The sequence below is a fragment of the Quercus lobata genome, chromosome 11, assembly GCF_001633185.2.
Source record: "Quercus lobata isolate SW786 chromosome 11, ValleyOak3.0 Primary Assembly, whole genome shotgun sequence".
Classification (NCBI taxonomy): domain Eukaryota; kingdom Viridiplantae; phylum Streptophyta; class Magnoliopsida; order Fagales; family Fagaceae; genus Quercus; species Quercus lobata.
Window position 1 is genome coordinate 53,648,597 of NC_044914.1, and position 27,622 is coordinate 53,676,218.

General features: G+C 35.9%; 1 pseudogene; it reads right to left on the bottom strand.

Moving 5' to 3' along the window:
• Window positions 1-1,903: 1,903 nt before the first annotated feature.
• Window positions 1,904-25,346, bottom strand: LOC115967153 (annotated as a pseudogene).
• Window positions 25,347-27,622: the final 2,276 nt, after the last annotated feature.

Genomic DNA, 27,622 nt, shown 5'->3' on the forward strand with positions numbered 1-27,622 from the left:
AATCCAAATGGAGGCTTAGTATGAAAAGGAAATCATTCATTCACACATTTAGTAAAGTCAAGGTATTCATACAATAGGTAACAGCCCTGCAATTTTTTTTTTTTTTTTTTTTTTTTGAGTAAAACAGCCCTGCAATTTCTGATATTTCAATAAATATGTCCAGGGTTCATCTTTCGCCTCTAACTATTAAATTATTAAGAAAAAATGGTTACAACATTCAAATCTTTCGTGTCTAACTACCAAATTATTAAGAAAAAATGATTACATCGTACAATAATTTCAACTTTTGACATCAAAAAATTGGGGTCCTCTGCCAAGATCTCCGAGCATATTAACAATGCCACACGGTTCCTTGACCTTGAAGCACATGTGTATTAGCTCTGGGGCTATACTTTGTTCGGAGTCCAATATCTAATTAAAAATACAAAAGAATGGTGATAGAGGATCCTTTTACTGGTCCCCAAGATGATTTGATAAAACCCTTTGGCTCTCTGTTTTTTAATACAGAGTAAGAAACTTTGGCTCTCTGTTTTTTAATACAGAGTAAGAAACTTTTGGTGAGACCTTCCATTTATAAGTTTAATCCATTTGGTGTGGAAACCAATTCTTTTCATTATGTTTCCTACAAATATAGCCATTCCCACTCAATCATAAGTCTTTGCTCAAGTTTCAAAGTCATGTATCCTTTTTTTGCTTTTCTTTTTTGTTTCATGTGATGCATTATTTTAAAAGCTATCAGGAGCCTGTGAGTCTTTATTAGTGGATATTCAATTACTCTTTATAAGGGTTTTGTATTTGGGTTAGCTAGTGTGATGAGGTATAATTTATTTTTTGAAGTATGTGGCCAGTATTAATTAAGTGTGTGAAAGATTGCATCTGTGATACCTTTGCCTACAATATGGTTTTAGCTTATGATATCTTGCTCTATAATGATTACAATTTATACAATTTATACAATATATAGGTCATCACTAGGCTAAGATATCCTAGGATTAAACACATTCATTTCTATCAAAATATTTGTATTAAGTACAGTATCATATGTTAATATACTAAAAATTGGATTTTATATGTCTTATTTTAGCCACATGACTTCATTTTAACAATGTATGATATATTAAATACCTTAAAATCACAAAAATAATTTTTTTTACAAGAAAGAGAAACTCTGTTACCAAAGCTCTAAGGGTTTAGAAAACTGTTGGAATTGTGATAGAAAAAAAAAAATGTTGGATCTAAAACTTTAAGTTGTAAGAAATTTTTATCATTATTTTAACCATCTATCATAATTTTTAATTTTGATAAAAATTAATCTGGTCTTACATAGTATGCTTTGACCATGTAACCAAAAAAGAACATATGTATCACATGAATACTGTGCTGTAAACTTGGAGTTCACGCATTGTTTTTTGACATAATTGATGATATATGACTCTTGAATACGAGGATAAACACACTGGAGGGACAGGCATGCAATTTGGACTAAGCACTTATTTTATATATATATATATATATATATATATTATAATTCAATAATTACAATGGGGCTGGATAGGAAGAATTTGAATCATGAACGTCTTTATTAGAAACATCAATAAATGTTAGTTGAGCTACAAGACTCTTAACAAAATATATATTTTTTAACTTCTATTTTGTAAACAATATATATAAATTTTGGTAACATCGAAAACGTGCACCAATACTCATTTGTACTAAAATATTTTATTCTCTTATCCAAATTGAAACAACATCCTTTATGATATTATTGACAACTTTGTGTAAGGCTCCTAATGCAAGATTTTATCCTCAAACCTTTGTTGATGTTAAGACAAGATGGCCAATTGAATAAGTAATCCATTAGGTCCATACATACATTCGAAATGGGTATTGGTTTTATTTCTTACTAAAACTGGCATAGAGGCCTGTAGAAGTTTCCTTTAAAGCCTTTGTCAGCTAAGGTCCAAGCCGCTGCAATAACTACTAGAACAGTCAAGACAACGGCAAAGCAACCTAACCCCATGTTTATAAACCAAAACAAACCATTTGGTCGAGGTTTCTTCATTGCAATCCACATGAAACATGGATAAGCAAAAGTTAAAGGCAATGTAGCACCTCCACCTAGAGGTGCTAGGCTTCGCAAAAATGGAAAAGTCACAGAAAGAAAGGAAGCCAACCCTCCATAGCCAACTCGGATGCATGTGCGAATCCACAATGGGCATGGCCGATTCTTCTTGCTTGTGTACCTACCTTCAAAGTTGTCAAAAACTACCATGACATAAACTTGGAATGCACATAAACAGTTCACCAATACTAGAAGGTAAACTGTGACCATCATTGACTTCGAGATGTTGGGTCCATGGATTTGTGCAAATGTAACCGACAATGCTTCTCCTCCATTATACGATACCTGGCATTCATAAATAAATAAATAAGGAGATTGTCCACAACTTTGTTGAGAAAAGCTTCTTGAATGATGGTCCATAACAATGGCAAATTTGGATGATTTGTTAAATTCTTAGGTTTCTTTAGAAGTGATATATCTTGCACATAAATATGAATTGAGCAAGTATATAACAAGCACAATATAGAAGAAATATACAAGAATTTATGTAGTTCCACAAAATTGTTTAACTTTTATGGAGAGGTCAAATTTCATTATATCAAATGGAGAATTAGAAGACACTCACTCACATTTTTTGATATATAGAATAGCGATATAAACTTCTAAAAATATATACAAGTGCCTATAAATATAAGCCTTCTGTTTTCCCCTTCCATATTTTATCAGAAATTGATAGAGTCCATTTCAAACACATTCTTCGGACTATCAATTTAAACTTTTAGTCCCTTGAGATATAACAATGTCCAAATTCACCTATATGTTAAACTTCCGTCAATTTTAGGATGAATTGAGATCATGCGCCTTGTATGTGTTTATTATTAAAAAAACATTTTTTAAAAATAAAACTTAATATAATTAATACAACTTGAACATAGGGTCAGCTTGAACAAAGAATTAATAAAATTCGTAGGAAATAATCTTGGATTGATATTAGAAGCCTGTATAATTCTTATTTAATGACCGAGATTGAAAGTAAAAAAAGTTTACTTTCAAATTTTCAACCCTTAAACCAAATTTGGCAATTTAGCACCACCAGTGCTAGTGCTCTTAGTAGATTTGCAAGGGATCCAAATCCAGAAGATATTGCCCTTGTTTTATGAGAAAAAGTTGTTACACACATTTATACATATGTGCTAAAAAACAACTAAAATCTAAATTGAAAATCATGACTTGAAGTCATAGTTTCAGTTGCTTTTTTATGTGGGTGTAAATTTGTGTATAACATAGCATTGTTTTATATATAATAATGCTTAGTGTCATCTAGAAAGCCCTCACAAATCACGACCTTTTTTTTTTTTTTTTGGTGAGAAGGAACAAGTCATAACCATATGAGGAACAGTATTGCATGAAAGGAATGTGACTACTGACTAGGATTACACCGCAATTATGACATGATGCTAGTGATGTAACTAGCGGCGTCACTGCACCTTTATAATATTTTTCCGTATAAAGGAAGATTATTCCTCACTTTTAACAAACAACATACAAGATTCATACCAAGTATAATTAAAATTGACTAATATCATAAGGTAATTTATAATATTAATGTTGCTACCTTTTCTGAAAAAGAAAAAAAAAAATCATTCATTCACATTTAGTATGAAAAGAAAATCTTTCATTCACACATTTGGTAAAGTCAAGGTATGTCAAGGTATGTTGTACAAGAGCTAACCGCCCTGCAATTTCTGATATTTCAATAAATACGTCCAGGGTTTAAATCTTTTGCCTCTAACTATCAAGTTATTAAGAAAAAAATAGTTACATTATTTTAATCTTTCATCTCTAACTATCAAGTTATTAAAAAAAAAATGGTTACATCGTACAATAATTTCAACTTTTGACATCAAAAAATTGGGGTCCTCTGTCAAGATCTTCGGGCATATTAACAGTGCCACATGGTTCCTTGACCTTGAAGAACATGTGTACTAGCTCTGGGGCTATACTTTGTTCAGAGTCCTACATCTAATTAACAATACAAAAAAAATGATGATAGAGGATCCCTTTAATGGTCCCCTAGATGATTTGATAAAACTCTTTGGCTCTGTTTTTTAACACAGATTAAGAAAGTTTAGTGAGACCTTCCATTTATAAGCTTAATCCATTTGGTGTGGAAACCAATTCTTTACATTATGTTTCCTACAAATAGCCATTCCCACTCAATCATAAGTCTTTGCTCAAGTTTCAAAGTAATGTATCCTTTTTTTGCTCTTCTTTTTTGTTTCATGTGGTGCATTATTTTAAAAGCTAACAGGATCCTATGAGTCTTTATTTGTGGATATTCAATTACTTTTTATAAGGGTTTTGTATTTGGGTTAGTGTGATAAGGTATAATTTATTTTTTGAAGTATGTGACCAGTATTAATTGGGATCATGCGCCTTGTATGTGTTTATTATTAAAAAACTTTTTTTTTAAAAATAAAACTTAATAAAATTAATGCAAAATTATTTTTAAACAATAATATCTTTAAAAAAATTAATGGAAATTATATATTTTTTATTTATAAAAAAAATATTGAATTGTCAATAAGATGAAAACTTCATATCTAACATTATAAAATCAATGCCCAAATTCTTGCTACACAATTGACCAAGAATTAAAATTAGTACAGAAATTTCCCTACATTCATGCCCTTTACACGGGACAAAATAATTAATCTCCATGTTATCAAAAAATAATAATAATTAATCTCCAATTTCATGCCCTCAATCCACAACAAACCAAAATATCAATTCCTAAGTTCACAAATCACTCAAATTTCCACCATATATTCTCAACAATACCTCTGCTTGCAATACCCATAAAGAGATCAAAGGAATTAGCCATGAGAGAGAGAGAGAGAGAGAGAGAGAGAGAGAGAGAGAGAGAGAGAGAGAGAGAGAGAGAGAGAGAGAGAGAGAGAGTTAAGAAAATGAGTAATTCTTAGGTAATGAGTAATTCTTAGGTACTCTTAGAGCATGGAAAATAATGCTCCCTCCTCTCACATTCATGGTAAAGTCCACTCATTAAATTCACGATGAGGTTCACCATAAATGTAAAAAGAGGGAGCACCATTTCCTCATACTCCAGGAGTATCTAGAAATTTTTCAAAGTGTAACGACCCAAGGAAAAGCGCTAGTCACATCTGCGCTATACCTCAAAAGGATTAGTCACAATTGAGGCTCCTTGTAGTAGTTAATAAAGCCCAGTTCAACCCAGTAAATACTCGATGTGGGACTCATCACACACCCACACAAATCACACAATCAATCAAATTAGGGCATCACAATCTCCCCCACTTAAATCCCTAACGTCCTCGTTAGGGCCCACTATGTGGGATAGTGTCTCTGAACCCACACGAGATTACCGGGCCAGCTCTGATACCATATGTAACGACCCAAGGAAAAGCGCTAGCCACATCTGCGCTATATCTCAAAAGGATTAGTCACAATTGAGGCTCCTTGTAGTTGTTAATAAAGCCCAATTCAACCCAGTAAATACCCGATGTGGGACTCATCACACACCCATACACATCACACAATCAATCAAATTGGGGCATCACAATCAGTATCAGAGCCAGGTTTCGATCCTGGGACCTGTGGGGTATGGGTTCCAAAGCGGACAATATCTACACAGTTGGGGTGAGGTCGTTACAGATGGTATCAGAGCTTAGGATATGATTCTGTAGACACTTGAAAACTAGGTTATGATTTTATAGACACTTGAAACTAGGTTATGATCTTGATTTTTGTCAGAGCATTTGGAATTTAGGTTATGTTTAATGAGATATTTTAAATAATTTTGGCAATGTTACTTCTTATGTGTAGTAATAATAATTGTTGCACCGTCTATACTTCTTGATTTCTTTGTTAACTAGGTATCATGCCACCCAAAAAGAAGAGAGTAGCTAATTCCAATAGCGAGGAACCTATTGTTAATTTGTGAAGGCCAACCAAAGCAAGGGTTAATACTGAGGCTGAAGTCACTCAAGACATGAGAAATAATGAATGTCCTAGGGTGACACGCGCTGATCCTTTGGATGAAGCTGCTGCCCGACTGTTGGACAGGTTGGCCCATGTTGCTAGTAGAGGCGTAGGTAGAGTAGAGGCCTTTTCCCCAGCGCAACCTGGGGAAGAACAAAACCGTGAGGGGTATGGGCTCTAAAGCGGACAATATCTACACAGTTGGGGTGGGGTCGTTACAGATGGTATCAGAGCCATGCCCTAGCCGGAAGTGTGGGCCCCATATGCGAGGATGCGTGTGCCCGTAAAGGGGGTGGATTGTAGTGACCCAAAAAGGGGGGTCTTGCATTCTATGGAATCCCACATCGCCTAGGGAAGCACATAGGAATGTGTTTATAAGGAATGATCTCCCTTTAATGTGTAGAGGCCTTTTCCCCAGCGCAACCTGGGGAAGAACAAAACCGTGAGGGGTATGGGCTCCAAAGCGGACAATATCTACACAGTTGGGGTGGGGTCGTTACACAAAGAATTACTCAAATGGCTAATAGAATTTTAACATAGGGCCAGCTTGGACAATTGAAAAACCTCAAGTGTTTAAAAATTAAAATTAATAATTACACTAAAAGCGTTTACAAGCTACACCTGACCCCAAAAAAAAAAAAAAAAAAGGCTACACTTGACCCAAACGGGGGGAGGGGTTTGCATTTTGACTATCTTTTCAATAAATCATATGAGAAACTATATCTAATGGGATTTTTATAAAACTATATTCTAAAATTGCATTTTTAAATCACCACCCCAAAGAGGAATTTATTTGATTGATAAAATAATATATATATATATATATATATTCTTAGAGTATTCCCATTAGGTGTGTCAAATATTTGGCATTTGGCACACCAAACACCAAAAAATCCCTTACATGAGATGTTCTAAATGTTATAATATCTAGCACACATGAACAGTATTGTTCCATCTTTGGAACGGTACAGACGAAAATGCTATAAAAAAAATTATTCATTTTCTCTCTCTTCTTTTATGACTTTCTTTCTTCTCTCTCTTTCTTTTTTCTTCTTTCTTTCTCTGCCTCTCCCTTCATCTTCTATCACTCCCTCTTTCTTTTTTCTTCTTCTTTCTCCTCCAAAATCTTCACCTCTCCCTTTTTATTTTTTCTTTTTTCCTTTTTTTCTTTTTTCTGTCACTTTCTCTGCACCTCTCTCTCTCTCTCTCTCTCTCTCTCTCTCTCTCTCTTCTTTTTTCTCCGCCTAGGCCATTGCCATTGAGATCGGTCGTCGCCGTGGAGTTCGGCCTCACTGATGAGGTTGATTGGTGGAGATCGCATGTGAGTTTGGGTGGTTTTTTTTTTTGGTTGTGGATTCCATGTGATTGTGGAGATCGCATGGAGGACATAATAAGAACATACAATCCAGTAGTTAGATTTTCAAAATTCACATCCAATAAAAAGATATCGAATGGAGTTTGGAGGGTTTTTCTCCAAAGTAGTTTAGAGATAAACCTTTTTCCTAAGATTGAAGTGTTGTGTGAGTACATATCCTTATAGAGTTTCATATTTTAGGTTTCATGCTTGTCAAAGTTCAAATCACTAACAGTCATTGGAACTTGAAAAGGAAAAATGCATGAAGGATGTTATAGATACTAACCTGTATCTCGAGGATAACATTATGTCCTCTGAATGCAATGGCAATGAACCCAAGCGCATCCAATGCATCACTAAATCTTTACATATTAGATTTCACTCCGTCAAATAGACGGTAGGATATGTCTGTGGGCCTATCCTTGGTTATTGAGAGAATCCAAATCGAAGTATTGTATGCAATAGTTGTGGTGGCCCCAGTTAGAGACACCCAAGCTATAAAGTTGAGGTTGGGTAGTTGGGCTATAAGTAATGCTGCACATGTGAACACCAAGTAACACTTTGTACATGTCAATGATTTGGCAAGACACTTGGCATCCCCATCACATATGGTTTTGAATAAGATACCTAGGATCCCATCTTCAATGATAATTAGAAGGACACATGCACCCCATGCATTGTATGTCACAGGGAATAGGGCTAACTAGTTCCTGAATTTTTGACCTACATATGGTAACATATTATGACTTTAGGTATAATAAAATTGAGGAGGAAAATACATGTGATTGATCTTAACTAATTGTTGAAGATTCATAGGTGACCCTAAAAAATTGGGACTAAGGCTTTGGTATTGTATATAATAACACATTATGACCCTCCTATGCATCATGGGTAAGATCTTTGTCATTTGACCAAATTTTATTGAATGTTAACTGGGGACCACAATTTGCATTTGTCCCACGTCTTGTTATTTATAAGTTGTGAGACCATAGTAATTCATTATTAGAACAAATGCAATTGAATGTTAACTTGGGAATACAATTTAAATTTGCCTCACTTGTTAAAGTAGTAAATTGTGAAATATCATTTTTCTATGAATTTTACTCTCTCTTGTACATTTTAAAAAATTTGCATTACTTATTGATATCAAAAAATTAACAATCCACAAGTTAAAGAATTGAGAAAAATGGGGTCATGTAAGTTAAAAGAATAATAAATATATACTTATAACTTTTAATATACAGTTCTTTTTAATAAGAAAATATACTTTTCAACAATTTATTAGCTTTCACACAAAACGAATTGCAGTTGCGTGTTTTTCTTAATATTTGCATGCTAATTAATGAACTTTAATTTAATTGACACCTACTTTCCTTATAAGTCCTGAGTGAAGGGTGGAGACATAAAGTTATAAGTTCATGACTTACCACGTGCGAGTGTAACTTTATGAATAAAAAAAGCAAGCACGGTTTAACTTTTATATATATATATATATATGTATATAATTATTTAGAAAATAAAATTATAATCTAATAAATACTGAATGCATTTTATCTTGAGCTTTTTGAATTAATATTCATTAACAAAAAGTAAAATAATGATAATAGTAATGATGTTACAAAAAAGCACCAACTCCTGAACTCGTCCATATGGCTCATCTGAAAGACTGACTAGGGGGAACCAGGCACATGAGGTGATCGTCCCAAGCGTCCTTGATGACCTCGTTCGTCTTTGGACAGACGAGGTCCCATGAAAAGCCTGTCCATCCTTAGAATCATTTGGACGGATGAGCTCTACACGAAATTAAGAAAAAAATGAATGCACGAGGAAAAGTCATCCCTAATAGCCTCGTCCATCCTTAATAAAGGATGGACGAGTTCATTAGATTGAACATGTTAGACTATGGACGACTTTGATCTCCACCAAGTGTAAGGGACGAGTTGACCTACTATGTGCCAAGTTCTCCATTAACCATTACGGAACATAAGTCCAAATAAGGTAACTTCTATGGCGGTTATGGAAGTTACCTCCGAATCCTCCGGACTCCTCGACAATAGGAACAGTTATTTAACAGATAACCGTTCCGCGTATGCTATATAAGCATTGATCAATGAGAAGGTAAGGGACACTAAGAGACTTTTCTCAGAAATTACTTCCTTTTTACTAGGAATTGCAAATCCACTGACTTTATTATCGGAGGACTTTTGGCCGGTCCCCTCTGACTTAGTATTTGTTTTCAGGATCAAGCCCGAAGATCATCAGCGCCCGAGACTTTCAACCTACTGATTTCCAAGGAATCATCAGTTGGCACCATTTGTGGGAAGAAGATTGTTTTGTAATTTTCTTTTCCGTGACAAAAGGTTGGATGGTTCAGACCAATTTGAGGGCTACTAGCCCAGGCCATCAGGGAAGCAGAGACATTTCAAGCAACCCCCATCGCGATTGCTAATCTGCACCGGTCATGCAGATATCATCTGTCTAACATGTGCAATCTATGGCAGCTACAATAGCGGAGTTAACTCGCCAAAACCAAGAGTTAAGAATGAAGATTAATTTGAGAAGGCAGACACGTGAAGAACGTGAAGGAGGAGGACAAACACAGAGTCATGATGATAGAGAAAATACTGAAATTGGAAGTCAGTTAAGAGGCACCACTTCACGAACGGTACCACACTTGAAAGAGGAGATGGACCAAATGGAAAAAGTCATGGAAGAAATGAAAGAGAACATGAGAAGGGCGAATCCAATAGAAGATTTGGTCCACAGAACTGATTCCCCTTTTACGGCTTCCATCAACGGTTACCCTCTACCATCAAAGTTCAAGTTGCCTTCTCTGGATTCATACGATGGAACGCATGACCCGTTTGATCACATTGCTACTTTCAAGACAAAAATGCACCTTCAAGGGGTCCCTGATGAAATCATGTGTAGAGCCTTCCCTACCACCCTTAATGGTCCGGCACGAGTCTCGTTTAGCAAAATACCCCGGAATTCTGTAAGTTCTTTCGAAGAGTTGAGCAAGTTGTTTGTTAATAATTTCATTGAGGGACAAAGACACAAGCGTTCCTCGTCCAACTTGTTGACCACAGAGCAAGGGGAGAACGACAGCCTGCGGTCATTCATCACTCGTTTCAACAGAGAAGCCCTAAGTGTGGACGAAGTAGATGATAAGCTTTTATTGGTGGCCTTCCATAATGGGGTGAATTCGGACTTATTTATACATAAACTCTATGAAAAAAAGCCTCATTCCATGGCTGAACTCGTCCATTCAACCCAAAATTTTATGAATGCAGAGGACGCGATCATTGCTAAGAAAAGGAAGAGATCTGAAAGAGTAGAAGCAAATCCCAATTGTCGTTCTGAGCAAGGCTCTCGTCCAAAGAAGGGACGGACAGAAGAAAAGAAAGACCAAGACAATAAGAAGCCAAGCTCTTCAGCACGGAATCAGCAATATACCCCTTTAAACATGCCACTTGAGCAGGTCCTTATGCAAATCAAGGACAATCCTTCCTTGAAGTGGCTGGAGAAAATGAAGGGAAATCCCAATAAGCGCAATAGGAATAAGTATTGTCGCTTCCATAAGGATCATGGGCATGATACAGACGAATGTTTTAATTTAAAGCAGCAGATTGAAAATCTCATAAGGCAAGGGAAATTGAGGAATTTCCTTGGACGAGACCACAAGGACGAGAAACTGAAAGGGAAGATGGAAGAATCATTGCAACCACCGCTCGGAGAAATAAGAGTCATCATAGGGGGAAGTTCGACAGGCCAGTCGTCCAAGTCCAAGAAAGCATACTTGAAGGTGGTGCAAAGCGTCCAACTTTCTGGACGATCACCAAGGGCAAGGTCCACGGACGAACAAGCAATCACTTTCACGGACGAAGACGCTGAGAGAATTCATCACCCTCATGATGATGCTATCATCATCACCCTCATGATGATGCTCTCATCATCACCTTACTTATTGCTGACTACACAACCAGAAGAGTGTTAGTGGACAACGGAAGCTTGGCAGACATTTTATATTATCCAGCTTTTTAGCAGATGAGGTTAGGACGAGACTAGCTCCGTCCAGTGAACTCCTCCCTAGTAGGTTTTGGTGGAATGAAGGTACAGCCTGTGAGTACTATTTCATTATCAGTGGTAATAGGGGCATACCCACGACAAATCACCAAGGATATAAACTTCTTTGTGGTAGATTATTCATCCTCCTACAACGCCATAATTGGAAGGCCAACTTTAAATAGTTGGAAGGTTGTTACATCTACCTACCACCTATCAGTCAAGTTTCCAACAGAACACGGAGTAGTACAGGTACAAGGAGACCAACGAGCAGCAAGAGAATGTTACCTGGCCATGTTGGCCATGGATGAACAGGTTCAGACCATGAATATTGAAGAAAAGAGAATTGTAGCAGAGGCCACCGAAGCATTGGAAGATATTTCCTTAGATGAAAATAACCCTGAGAGGTGTACCAGGGTTGGAGCAGATCTAGAGGAGAAGATTAAGAAGGACCTCGTCCATTTTTTGAAGAAAAATATTGATGTGTTTGCGTGGAGTCATGAGGACATGTCGAGTATAGATCCTAGTGTCATTACCCACCATCTGAATGTATGTCCTTCCTCCAAGCCAGTGCGATAGAAGAAGAGGGTGTTTGCCCCTGAGAAAGACAATGCTATCAAAGACGAAGTTCAAAAGTTAATTGTGGCGAAGTTTATTCGAGAAGTGTACTATCCGGATTGGTTGGCCAATGTAGTAATGGTCAAGAAGGCAAATGGCAAGTGAAGAATGTGTGTAGACTTCACCGATCTAAACAAGGCTTGCCCCAAGGATAGCTACTCGTTGCCACGCATTGACCAGTTGGTAGATTCCACTGCGGGGCACAAGTTGCTTAGCTTCATGGATGCTTTCTCCGGATATAATCAGATAAGGATGGACGAGGTAGACCAAGAGAAGACGTCCTTTGTCACCAGTCAAGGCTTGTTCTATTATAAGGTGATGCCCTTTGGCTTAAAGAATGTAGAGGCGACATATCAGAGATTGGTTAACCACATATTTCGTCCGCAGATTGGGCGGAAAGTGGAAGTCTATGTAGATGACATGCTGGTGAAGAGTCAGGATGAGGGAAGGCATCTGGATGACCTGCAGGAGACATTTGACACGCTTAGACAGTATCACATGAAGCTAAACCCTAGCAAATGTGCTTTTGGGGTATCATCAGGGAAATTCCTTGGATTTATGGTCTCCTATAGGGGAATTGAAGCGAATCCTGATAAAATTCAAGCAATACTGGACATGAAGCCTCCGTAAAATACCAAAAAAATCCAATCCCTCACTAGACGAGTTACTGCACTTAACACGTTTGTCTCAAAAGCCACTGACAAATGTTTGTCATTTATTAAGGATCTTAAAAAAGCATTTGAATTGACCGATGAGTGTCAAAAAGCTTTCGAAGATCTGAAGGCGTATCTTACCATGGCTACTTTGCTAAGTCCGTCCGTGGTGGGAGAAGAGTTGTATTTATACTTGGCAGTAACCCCACATGCCGTGAGTTCAGCATTGATAAAAGAAGAAGACAAAGTGCAAAGGCCTGTGTACTATACAAGTAAGGCATTGAGAGGAGCGGAAGGACGATATTCACAAATGGAGAAATTAGCCTTCACATTAATAACCACTTCCAGGAAGTTAAGGCATTATTTCCAAGCACATGTCATTAATGTCATGACAGATCATCCGCTCAAGAAGGCAATGAACAGACTGGAAGCTGTAGGACGATTGATTCAGTGGGCTGTAGAGCTCAATGAGTTTGACATTAGATATCAACCAAGGCATGCCATAAAAGCTCAAGCCCTAGCAGATTTCATTGCAGAGTTTACCCCAAATCATAATTAGACGGAAAACAGTAAGAGATGGGTCGTCCATGTGGATGGTTCGTCTACACGGCATGCAGGTGGAATTGGTGTGGTCCTACAATCCTCGAAAGGAGACAAACTGAAACACAAAGTTCATTTGCAGTACCAAACAACTAATAATGAAGTCGAGTATGAAGCCCTTTTCAAAGGGCTAGAATTGGCTAAGTATGTGGAAGCCAAGTCTGTACTCATCTTGGGGGATTCTCAGTTGATTATGGGCCAAGTGAATGGGATATACGAGGCTAAGGAAGAACGAATGAGGAAATACCTTAGTAGGGTGATGCGCCTTATGAAAAGATTTGAAGAAGCTGACTTCGTTCAAATCCTAAGGGAGGAGAACGTGGAAGCTGATACCATAGTGAAAGAAGCCTCAGCAAATGAATCCATGGACGAATTTGATGAAATTCAGTATATGCCAAGTATAGATATCCCAGAAGTGCAACAAGTAGAGAGCAGAGGAAATTGGATGACCCCGATTGTATCATACCTGAAAGACGAACGACTACCAGAAGAGAAAGACGAAGCCAAAAAGTTGAGAGTATGATCGGCTAGGTACGTTCTTATGGACAAGGTGCTATACAAAAGAGGTTTTTCTCAACCTTATCTTAGATGCTTGGCTCCGGACGAAGCAAACTATGTATTGAAAAAAGTTCATGAATGAGCATGTGGAAATCACTCGAGAGCCAGGTCACTTGTCCACAAGGTCGTCCGTGCGGGGTATTATTGGCCAAATATGCAAGCTAATGCTAAAGTATACGTCAAGGTCTACGACCAATGCCAATGGCTTAGTAACGTCCCCAGACAACCATCAGAGTACCTCACCCCAATGATGGCACCATGGCCCTTTGCACAATGGGGACTAAACATTTTGGGTCCCTTTCCACTGGGCACAAGGCAGATGAAGTTTCTAGTGGTAGGCATTGATTATTTCACCAAATTGGTGGAAGCTGAACCGTTAGCAAATATCACACAATATAATGTTAAAAATTTTGTGTGGAAGAACATTGTGTGCAAGTTTGGAGTGCCCAAGGTATTGGTGTCTGACAATAGATGACAATTTGACATGCACTCTTCAGGGGCTTCTGCGCACACTTCGGAATTCAAAATCATTATTCCTCGCCCGCCCATCCCCAAGCCAACGGTCAGGCTGAAGTTGCAAACCAATCCTTGTTGAAAATCATCAAGACTCGGCTTGAGGGGGCTAAGGGAATATGGCCAGATGAACTATCAGGTGTTCTATAGGCATACAGGAGGATAGTGACAACCCCTACGGGGGAAACTCCTTTCAACCTAGCCTATAGAAGCGAAGCAATCATACCTGCAGAAGTACATATGGCCAATCACAAGGTGATGATGTATCAAGATAAGGATAATGAGGAGCAACTCCGTTTGAACCTTGATCTAGTAGACGAGGTAAGGGCAGATGTAGAGCACAGGGCAGTAAAGTACAAGAATCTCATGGCTAAGCAATATGATGCAATGGTGAAGTCAAGGCATTTCAACATAGGATATCTCGTCCTGAGAAAGGTCTCTTTGGCAACCAAAAACCCAGCTCATGGGAAATTGGGACCTAATTGGGAAGGACCTTACAGAGTTATCAACTGTAAAAGGCAAGGATCCTACTACTTGGAGGCCCTGGACGGGAGAAAATTGGAGCATTCTTGGAATGTGGAGCACCTAAGGAGGTACTATCAGTAAAAGTGAGCCTAGACGAGTATTACTATGGACGAGCTTGGAGCTTGTCTGTCTACTTATGTTCTACTTATGTTTGATGTTGTTTGTGTTTTATACTGCTACTTTATTATTTATGTTGTGGTTATTGATGTCGTGATTATGGACGAAGTTATGGAGTTTGTACTTATTAAATAAAAAAGGCATTAGCATACATGTGCCTTATCTATAAACGATATTTATGTTAAGTACAGAATGTTGTGTGAATTTCAAATCTCCATGCTATTTTCATTCAAGCCAACCCACAAGGGGGCTAAAAGATTCAAGACAAATAAATTCTCTAGACGCAGAGATGTAACGTCTATAAGTTTTCCTGAGTAAAACAAGGAAAAAACTTAGGCATACTCGTCCAAGTCATGGACGAGGGAAAGCCTTATAAAGCATTTTCGTCCAATTTAAAGACGAGAATCAAAAGCTAACTGAAACAATCTAATCCTTGGACGAGTGAAAAGTTAGGCAAAAGAAACTGGATAGTATGTAAAATCAGCTTGCAAATCTTAGGATGAATAAAGCTGAATGAAAATACTACCTGCAAAGACGAGTTACATTAACAAAAGTAATATAAAATATATATATATATATATATGTATGTATATATATTCGCCATGGACGAGCCAAAGCTGGAGTTGGTATAGATAACAGCATTTTTCCACACAAAGAGAAAATAAACTTTCATTCATTAACTAAAGGGTGGACATCCTACGTCCAAAAACCCTTGTTAAGTCAAAACGAACTGAAATGATTGTTTAAAACCCGTCCTAAAACCATGGACGAGTCAAATGTACCTTAGTTACATAAAAAGGTCCCAAAACAAAGGATGAAACAAAAACCAAATAAAATGAAAAGAAATACAAGGATTGCTTTAAGTGTAAATCGTCTTCCACATTGACGTCCTTGGAGCTAGTTTGAAGAAGAGAGCTGGTTGCAGCAGCAAGGTTAAGCTTAATAGAGCTAAAGTCCATTTCTGGGAAGTTTTCCATAGCGTCCGCTTTGAAGTCCTCAAAACCTGTTGCATAATTGGCGTCCAAAAGATCAATGTATTGCTTAGACGTCTTAAATTCAGTCACTGCATCCTCTTTAGCCTTGGACAAAAGAACACTCAGCTTGTCGTTCTTCTTCTGTAAATGATAAAGACGAGTGCCTTTCTCTGCTGCATCAATCTTCAACTCCTCAATCAATTTTTGGAGCTCTGTTGTTTTCTCCTTAGCCTGAGCAGCCACCCCAGCCCATTTCTTGTATTCCTCCTTCACCTCCTGAATCCTCGTCTCCAGCAAGACTCTCGTCTTGTCCAATCCTGTAGCCTGCCTAGACGCTGCTATAAATTTTGACATAACCTTTTAAACAAAAAAAAAAAAAAAAAAAAAAAAAAAAAAAAAAAAAAAAAAAAGAAAAGAAAAGTGAAATGAAGGTTAAATGACAATATATATATATATATATTGGCAAAGACGAGGAAAAATAGATAATTACTTACCTTGAAAAGATCATGAACACCAGAATGTTCAAAATCCTTCAAAGACATGTCATAGCAAACATTTATGTCCTTGTCTAAAACAGCCTTCTGAAAATGCTCCCAAGCCAGATTTTCATTTTCAATGATATTTGAAGGGACCTGTTGAGAAGGCTGGGATGTGGCAAGCACAGTCGTCTTGGACGAAGTAGTCTCAATTGGAGTGGACGAGTCCACATCGTAAATTCTAACAGGCTGTTGAGACAAGGAAATGTTGGGCTTCATTATTTGGGACGACCCATGCTTGGCCTTTTTGCCTCGACGGTTAGGAAGATTTCCCAAATCAAGACTTTTGGACAAGGATCTCTTTTTGTCCCCAGCCAATGGACAAACTTGTGGCTGGGACTCAGGACGATCTTCTTCATTTATAATCTCTTTTCCCTTATTTTATTTCATGGTTGACACTCCTAAAGGTGAAGAACAATGACAATAAGTGAGAAATAAGTTGATAAGAAAATAAGTAAAGTGTTCAAAACGACATTAGGTAGAAACTTACTTCTTCTAACTGTGACTTCGTGAGCAATGGCCTCGTCTGAAGGTTCAGGGCCGAGTCCCCACTTGGCAAGATGTCGTAGGGTAACTAAAGAACGAAAATCCCTATCGGCGAAAAAACGAGCTCTATGGACGCGATCACAGTGAAATTTGCTTAAAGACGGACGTTTAACACCTATTAAACAAATGACAAACAAAAGTTAGAAACAAATAAAAAATAAGTTGAAAGAAAGAAAGATGAAAAAGGGGAGGGACGTACTTTCAGGACGCAGGTTCCCTAAGTCCCCAGAGTAAGGAGCAAAAGGGTCCCTGCCAACGTCCACAAGATTCCCTGCCCAAAAACCGGAGACAAAGATAAACTCTGTCTTCCAATATTTGTCAGATGAGGCCAGAGACTTGATTAGTCTATAATCCGTACTCCTAGCTGTGAATTGGTAAAATCCAAGGGATTAATTTATCTCTGAAGGTTTGTAACAAAAACGGAACTCGTCCACAGTAAGGGGACGGTCCCTCCCAAATATTTCATTCCATAAAACTTGCATAGAGATAACTAATCTCCATGCATTAGGGTTAAACTGACATATACCTAGAACTAACCTAACCAATAACTCTCTGGCAAATGCATTCAAGGGTAACCTAAAACCCCCCAAGAAATAAGCCTCATAGACGCCCACGCCAAAACGGGGATTGGAACACCACTCTCCACGGACAGGCAACCTAGGGTTAAGCTCGTCCGAGATCTGGTACCATGCCCTAAGATTGTTTAGCCTTTGCTCATTCGTTTTAGAATGAACACTTACAGCACAACTGTAAACTGTCTCCTCTTCATCCAAAGGACTAGATGGAGGCACATTGGACGAAGTGCCAACCTTGGAACCAGAGGCTTTCCTAATTTGCTCTTGGATAACTTCTAAAGGAAGCCTGGGCACACCAGAGGTATACCCCTCGTCCATAGAGCTCTCCCCACTACTATGACTACTATTACTTGAACTACCATTGCTGGTTGTATCATAATACTCGTTTATAGCTTTCTCTGTACTATTGCTAGACAAGGAAATAATAGTTTAAGACATTTTTTGGAAACTAAATACCTAAAGACAAGAAAGAAGAGAGTACCTAGCTTTAGACGAGAGAGGACTATGGACGCGGAGGAACTTCTAGACGATGACTTTAGACGAAGAAAGATTTCAGAAATGTAAAGGGTAGGGGAGGAATTCCACTATTTATAGACATCTGACCTGGGTATTCGAAATGGCACAACCAACCAGGATGCGACATGTAGCCTACCCTTCGAAAAAATAAATCGACAAGAGTGGACGTCAGTGAAATCATGACACATGGCACGTACAGTTTTAGACATTAAGTGCGCAAATCCTTTAGACGATCCATATGAACAAGGGGGCAACAGATAGTGTTACAAAAAAGCACCAACTTCTGAACTCGTCCAAATGGCTCGTCCAATGAAAGACCGACTAGGGGGAACCAAGCACATGAGGTGATCGTCCCAAGCTTCCTTGATGACCTCGTTCATCTTTGGACGAATGAGGTACCATGAAAAGCCTGTCCATCCTTAGAATCGTTTGGACAGACGAGCTCTACACAAAATTAAGAAAAAATGAACGCACGAGGAAAAGTCATCCCTAATAGCCTCGTCCGTCCTTAATAAAGGATGGACGAGTTCATTGGGTTGAACATGTTGGACTATGGACGACTTTAATCTGCACCAAGTGTAAAGGACAAGTTGACCTACTATGTGCCAAGTTCTCCATTAACCATTATGGAACACAAGTCCAAATAAGGTAACTTCCATGGCAGTTATGGAAGTTACCTCTGAATCCTCCAGACTCCTCGACAATAGGAACGGTTATTTAACAGATAACTATTCCGCGTATGCTATATAAGCATTGATCAATGAGAAGGTAAGGGACACTGTTAGGTTCTAAAGCTTAGGACTTTATGTATTTAGAATTCTAATTTGTAATGTTGGCAAACCATGATCAAAACAATGTGTTTAGAAGTGTTTAAAGCTAGCTCAAAGTTGTATGTCAATGTAAAGTTGGAATTGAGTGTAAAGCAGAAAGCAGTGTGGCTTTCGGCCTGGCTCGATCGATCGAAGCTTAGGCTCGACTGATCGAACGTCGGGCAGATTACTTTTCTGCAGAATTTTCCAACTCAGCCCTAGTTGTTTTAAAACATTTTTAGGGTTTCTTATTTGTCCTAAGTATAAAAGGCAAATCCTAGCCACGTTTTAGTGTTGCTCATATTGCGGTTTGTGTAAATCTCTTGTGAGATCTAGAGGAGTTTTCATTTACACAAACTTAGGGTTTTCAAGGAGGAGATATTCTCTACACCTTGATGATCAAAACAGTTGCTGCCATTAAAGCTTAAAGAATACACAAGCGGGGGTGCTTGTAGCTGGTGGGAATCCAAAGAAAGAAGGAGTCCGTGGATTCGGAGCTTGCACGTGGTCGTGTCAATAAGTTCTACTGGTTGGTAGCATTAGGAAGTTGAGCGGGGGTGCTTGTAAGTCCTTTTGTATGAACTTTGATTCTTTCTGATAGTGGATTCAAGTTTACCTTGAGGATAGCTAGGTCAAATCCTCCCCAAGTTTTTTACCAGTTTGGTTTTCCTGGGTGATCATATCTTGTGTTATTTATTTTCCGCTGTTTTACTTGATTTGATCTTTATTATTGTGATAACCTAGACTTGTTTAATTGGACTAAGTAACAACTTGGCTAATTAACTAGGTTTAATAAATTGTTTTAAGGGGTCTAAAAACTGTCAGACACTTAGAGACTTTTCTCAGAAATTACTTCCTTTTTACTGGGAATTGCAAATGACTTTATCATCGGAGGACTTTTGGCCGGTCCCCTCTAACTTAGTATTTGTTTTCAGGATCAAGCCCAAAGATCATCAGTGCCCAAGACTTTCAACCTATTGATTTCCAAGGAATCATCAAGTAATAATAGGAAAAAGTTTATATGCAAACTAGTTTACATAAAGATTTCCTCCAACCCACTTTGTGGCTATTAAACAAACTATCTAATATCTATGTGTACCAATATCACATGACCTTTAAAGAGTCATGTAACTTGCTTAAATAATACACATGTATTGACTTATAAATCATCACGTAATGAGTTGAAGAAAAATTATCTCAAATTAATTTGGAGGAAAACTTTGTGCATAATAACAACATGGGGTTTCGTACTAACCAAAAGAAGCTTTTGCAAATTGTATGTATCTGCTGTAGCAAATTCCAGGGACTAATTCATGTAGTTGAATGAGAATAAATATGTTATATAGCTGCTATGCAAATGCTAGTGACAAACATAGGATACCCTATGCCCTGCAACCAATGAAATAATTAATTACAATAGAGATATTGGACACACACACACACACACAAATTCACAATTGTTGAAGTAACAAATGGTTATTACTAGTAGGTAAAAAAAATGGAACAGGTTCCCCTCCTGTTTATAACTCTCCCATTTTCTCCCGTTTTAATTTAGATGACTGACACATAGCACAAATAAAATCTAAGGGTTAAAAAACATTCACCTCATATTAAGCTTTTTCTCACACTGTTTTTCTCTTCGTTGCCGCTTTCTCTATCCAAGATCATCATCCTCAACATCTCTTGCTCACTCTCTCATTTTCCAAACCTCTTATTATCAAAACGAGAGTTCTCGAAGATCATCATCCTCAACATTTGGTGGACTTCTGGACAATGGCAATTTGGACTGAAGCAGGATTCACTTCCTTTCCTCAAAAAATAGAACATGAATTTTATATTTTATCTCATCAATTTTCAATGTCTTAAGCTCCCATTGTTACGACTTCTCATTTTCCCAGAAAATAAAAAAGATCAATTAGCCTATGATAGTGTTTGCAATGAAGTAAAAAATTGTTAATAGACAAATCCAATATGCCTCTTTCTCCAACCAACATCATTACTAACACTTGCGTCTAACTTATGAGACTCTAACTTACAATCTCAACACAGTTTCTCTCTTTGTATCACTGCGCCACAACAATAGCAAATTAGCAATGGCCTAACCCTAGCTCATACCAAATTCGCTACCCATCGAAAGTCCCACTCCAAAAATCCATATCACCGCTGATCTAATTTTCTGCAACCACTGGGTGAAAAAAAAAAATGTTAGGTTCTAAGACTTTAGGATCTAAATGTATTAGAACTTCAATGTGTATTGTTGGCAAACCATGATCAAAACATTTAGTCTAGTTTTAGGCTGCATAAAGTGTGGTTATGTTTAAAGTTGGAATCGAGTAATTGTAAGAAATTACTATTCAATTTCTACTAGGCTTGATCGATCGAAAATTAGACTCGATCGATTGAAGCTCGTGCAGATTGTTTTTCCACAGAATTCTCCAACTCAACCCAAGCCCATATGATGTGTAGGATTTTATGTTTTGCTTCAAGTATAAAAGAAAAAATCCTAGCCACGTTTTAGAGGTTGTTGATATGCTGTATGTATGAATCTCTTGTGAGATCTAGAGGTGTTTACCTTCATACACACTTAGAGTTATCAAGATCAAGATTGATGTCAAGAGCTTGGTGATCTCTTCGATTGTTGTTTCAAGAGCTTAAAGAAAAACACAAGTAAGAGAACTTGTGGTTGCTGTGGATCAAAGAAAGAAGTAATCCGTGGACTCGGAGCTGTCACGTGGTCGAGTTTTTTACTCGAGGTAGCAATAGGATGTTAGTGGTCTAAGTCGCTATTGTAAAACTTCAATTCTTTCATAGTAGATTTTTTTTACCTTGAGGATAGCTAGGTTAAATCCTCCCTAGGTTTTTTACCGGTTTGGTTTTCCTAAGTTATCATATCTTTGTGTTCTTTATTTTCCGCATTGTTTACATGATATGATTTACTTGTGTTAACCTAGATTTGAATAATTTACCTAAGTAATCACTTGGCTAAATAACTAGGTTAAACAACTTGTGTTTTAAAGGGTCTAAAAACGTACAAAAGAAAAAAAAAAGTCACCTGTAAGAGCCATTAATCACACACAGTACCCAAACCATATTCATTCAATCAGTATCCGCAAATGCCAAAGAAACCAACTCATACCCATCTAACCAGCTAGAGGATCTCCCTGTTTAGTTTCGCACCGCCACCAAACTGAGTCTTGATGCTCTCGGCCATTAATCTCACCACCCCTTCAGTCCAAACTGCCACCGTCCACCAAAGGATAAGGGCGATGTTGCTGATCGGCGAAAGAGGCAGATAAGAGAGAGTAAAAAATAAAAATTATAAAAAAAAAAAAAAAAAAAAAAAAAACAAAAGAGAGAGAGAGAACTTAATATGTCATGGACATTTTTTAACCCTTGGATTTTATGTGTGCTACGTGTCAGTCATCTAAATTAAAATGGGAGAAAACGGGAGAGTTATAAATGGGAGGGGAGCCTATCCCAAAAAAAATTGATGTCAATAATAGACCCAATAACTGAGAATGAATAAAAATTTCTCCACTTAATTATTGTGTTATACCATTACTCAAACTCATGAAGTTAAGTCAAACGACAGGACTTTCCTTCAAGCTGCTACATTTGGAGCTTATTGCAAGCAACAATAGGATGGTTTCTTTGTAGCCAAAATTGAGAGCAACCCTATTAGCATTTAGCAATAGCATGGACCACAGCAAATTGAATAGAAGTTACAGTTTTAAAGAATAAATTTGGTTCAACAAATGCAAATAAGAACAATAAACTCTAAAGCTTTCTGTTACTTGGTATGAACTCCATAAGATTTTCCTAAATTAAATCGATGTGGATGTGAACTTGTGTGTCCATGATTTAACATCTTTTGGGCAAGGTGTTATTTTTAATTCAACGAGAGAATAGAGACAAACAGAGGCGACAAAATATCATGTTACTGAAATAATTATTCAATAGTTCTAAAGTGATGTTCTTTCTTCCCATTTAAGGACAAAAGTTAGATTCAATCACATATATAATTTTTATAAAAAAAAAATATATATATATATATATATATTATTTATGTTCTATTAATCAAATAATATAATCATATAAATAAATTTATTTCAAACTTTTAAATTTTATTGTATACAATAATACTAAGCAGGCTCTCAAAACTCTTACTATTATGAAATTTGAAAAATGTTATGGTAGGCCTTCTTAACCCAAATATTTTGGAGAGATCAATTCCGGGAACGCTTCAAATAATATTATATTCTATTAATTAAATTCACACAGATACTACTTATGAAAAAGTTAAAGGATACTCTAGGAGAAGAGAAATTATTAGGTCTAGCAGGAAGACAACTGACGTGGTTCCCCCTAATCTTCCAACTAATAAAATGTTGTTATTTATGCAAATGTGACATCATCTAGTTATTTTTATTTTTTATTTTTTATTCATTGTCCTAATTAGGAAGCTCATACATACATTTGCATAGATGGCATTATCTCATTGGTCAAGGAGGACCACATCAGCAATCCTCATGGTGTAAATAATAATTTCTTCTAAGGGTATTGGTTTATGAGTTATTTTAGAAACATTTTATGAAAAAATAATAAAACAATTTTTTTTTACGGCTTTTAATATTTTCCTTAAAAGTTGTATCAAAATTTTCTTAAAATAATTTATTAATAATTTTCCTAAAGGCACCCATTAACATGACTCAAAACTTATTATTATTCTGATAAATGTTTATAAATGAGTGCAATATATGTTGTTGATAAGTAAGCAATATATGTATTTCATGCCCAACTATATATTAAATCTCATGGAACACGAAGTTCCCACAAATCCAAAACACCATTAACTAGTTAAAATTAAGGACCCCTTTGATTCTTAAGACTTTACAGTAAGCATGCAAATAGACATGGATGTAGCTATATATTTACAGACTTGGGGTACCGGTAATGCCCACCTAATTTTTTTTTAAAAAAAATTATATATATATATATATATATTGATTCAATCAAATACATTTCCCCCAAACAATATTATCAATCTTTTTAAGCTTGGTTCATTTATTATTTAAATAAATTCAGCAAGTTGTTTAATTAACTTATTTCCTCCTTGCACAACAATAAAATTGTTATTAACATTTCTTAATATATAAAAAAATTCATAATTTTTTCATAATTCATGTTTACATGTATTTACTTAAGTTGTAATTAAGATAATGTTGGTCATGATAGTGTTTTTTTTTTTTTTTCTTCCATTTATAACTTTATAAATGTATCTCAACTTGTTCTCGTTGTAATTATCGAATTATCCAAAAGAAAAAAAAAATCAACAACTTTATATTTGTGATGATATGCATAAAATTTAAAAGGTAATTAGATTATATATAAATTTTTTTTTTGGGATAATTTGATAGTTAAAACACACCATATGCATAAATTTTTACTATGAACTAGATAATTTATATATATGACCAAATTTATTAGTTAAAATCCAAAAACTTTATCTATCTTATCATTCAATTTGAGATTAATGAAGTTCAATTTATATTACATTATAGACATAAGTGAAGATTTAATTTTTTAAGCTTCTTCCCAAACATATTATCATATTTTTAAAAACTGAACTGAATTGGTAGGTCTAATCGAGAACCGAGCTCCTAATTAAGACCGGTAAAAATCATAATCCAGGAGCAAAAATGGTTCTCTGACTGTATCAATTTTTAAAACCATACATATTATTATTATCATACTATCTTATAACCCATGAATATGCATGAGTGTATTTAAAAATATACACATTTTTTTTATCATGGAAATATACATAATTAATCAAATTATTAGACAAAATGACAATTTTATTTTATAACTTAAATAGATGAAATTTAATAACTAAAAGTAGATACAATTAAACATCATATATTCATGAAGGGTGATTCCTTTTCAAGCATGGATTGACAAACCATACACATGCACATGCATGACCTTATAGCTTGACTCTCAGTTAAATTCACACTGCATGTCACTTATTTCACAACTCATCCTCTTCTCTTGGATTTATGAACAATATGACTTTATTAGTTGAGCAAAATGGGCTATAAATCATTGGAAAACGATATAGCTTGCCATCCAAGTGTGGCAAATGCAATAGGAAGCGAAAGAGCTTGCCATCCAAGTCCTGAGCAAATTAAATGAAACGTTGTAAAATAGGTGTTGCCATTCCTGGACTCAGTGATTGGAAGCCAAGCTTTCTGTGGATTGTGCTCGTAACCTCTTGAGGAATCACCACCTATAATGGTTATCATTTGCATTACCTCTTCTCCAGTATATAGGTATTTGAAGGTGAAGTCGCGAGTGGCATGACTTGTCAACTATTTAATCCTACCATTTCTCCCATGGCTACCTTCCTCTGCTCTAAGTTCAAAAGCTATATTTAAAATATTCGGAGAATGATAGCACTGTAGCAAATATTAAGCTAGCGATTGCTGGTATATATATAATTATTAATGGCTACTGGTTCTCGTGGAGAACTTGTACAGTTGTACACTCGCTCATTCTGCCTGTCTCAAATAAATCTATTGCTTAGTTTTAAGAGAGATAAACCTTAAATATCTGTAACCCATATAATTGTTCTTCAATAACTTAGATCGAAAGTTAAAAAGAGTTTACTTTCAAATTTTAAACCCTTAAATCAGAATTTAAGAAGTGTAGTGTACAAATCATTTTTATAACAAATTTTAAATAGTAACTTATTATCAGTTATTATTAATATTACTCTTTTGTCCACTAATAATAGTAAATAACAACTTAACTTGTTGTGAAAATATTATAAACATAATATTTCTCAAAGCTTTTTTTAATCTTTTAATATTTTATCTTTTTGACATCTCTTAGTTTTGTAAATTTTCTCTTTAAGTAGATTTGCAAGGGATTTAGATCCTACATAAACATTGCTCTATTTTGTTTTATCTATAATAAAGTTTAGTGCAATCTAGAAAGCCCACGCATCGCAATTCATTAAATTGTACGTAACTTATTATCTCTTAGTTTTGTAAATTAGATTTAATATTACTCTTTTGTCCACTAATAATATTGTAAATAACATTTTATCTTTTTGACATCTCTTAGTTTTGTAAATTTTCTCTTTAAGTAGATTTGCAAGGGATTTAGATCCTACATAAACATTGCTCTATTTTGTTTTATCTATAATAAAGTTTAGTGCAATCTAGAAAGCCCACGCATCGCATGTATGAAGATCATTATTTGTATTGTGACACGTTACTTGACCATTTTTATCCTTTAATATTTTATCTTTTTGACATCTCTTAGTTTTGTAAATTTTCTCTTTAAGTAGATTTGCAAGGGATTTAGATCCTACATAAACATTGCTCTATTTTGTTTTATCTATAATAAAGTTTAGTGCAATCTAGAAAGCCCACGCATCGCATGTATGAAGATCATTATAGCGTTGTATTGTGACACGTTACTTGACCATTTTTATCCTTTAATATTTTATCTTTTTGACATCTCTTAGTTTTGTAAATTTTCTCTTTAAGTAGATTTGCAAGGGATCTAGATCCTATATAAACATTGCTCCATTTTGTTTTATCTATAATAAAGTTTAGTGGAATATAGAAAGCCCTCGCATCGCATGCATGAAGATTATTATGGCGTTGTATTGTGACACGTTACCGGACCATTATAATCTTTTCCCCACTTTTAAGTTTTAACGGTGACAAAGACCATACAAGATTCATGCCGAGTATGATTAAAATTGACTTCATACGTTAGTTTATATTGTTGCTTTCTTTCTTGAAAGAAAATCATTCATTCAAATTTAATTAAATCATGGTGTATCATCACAGCTAAGATCCCCTTTACTTTCTGATCTTTCGGTCAAATACGTCCAGATTCAAATTTTCATTAACCTATTGTAACTACCGTATTATCATTAAAAAATAAATAAATAAATAAAAAGGAAAGAAAGTAAAGAAGAATGGAATTATATGAAAAAATTATGTCTTCTACCAAGATTTTTGAGCCTCTTACATTTTCTGCATAAAAGCATTAGTAACAGATTACCTAAAATAAGGTGGGGGATGAATATGAATAAGAGTAACCAAAACAAAAGAATACCAATAAACCCTACTGCATTAGCTTACTATTTCCCTCCCAAGATGGGTTTTAGCCACAGTTGCTTTCTATTTTAAGGGAGAATTTTTCATTTCATAAACTTTTGTTTTTTAATCTTGTGACTTAGTAACTGTGATAAAACAAAGTGGGTATTTTGAAAAGTGAGTAGAATAAAAAGAAATTAATGAAAAAAATAATATTTAAATGAAGCCACGTGGTTCCATGATTAACATGTGTAGCTCTGAGGCTGCCCTTACAACCTGTCCTCGTCCATTTATACTTTGTTTATTTTTGGGCTTCTCGTAATTGAGTTGAGAATCGTACAAATTTTTTTTTTTTTTTTTAAACAAGAGTCTTGTACAAAATAATAATAATAATAATAAGACATCCGTTTAGCGTGAGTTTGGATAGCACGTTTGTGTATTTTCAATGCGTCTGAGTCTTTATT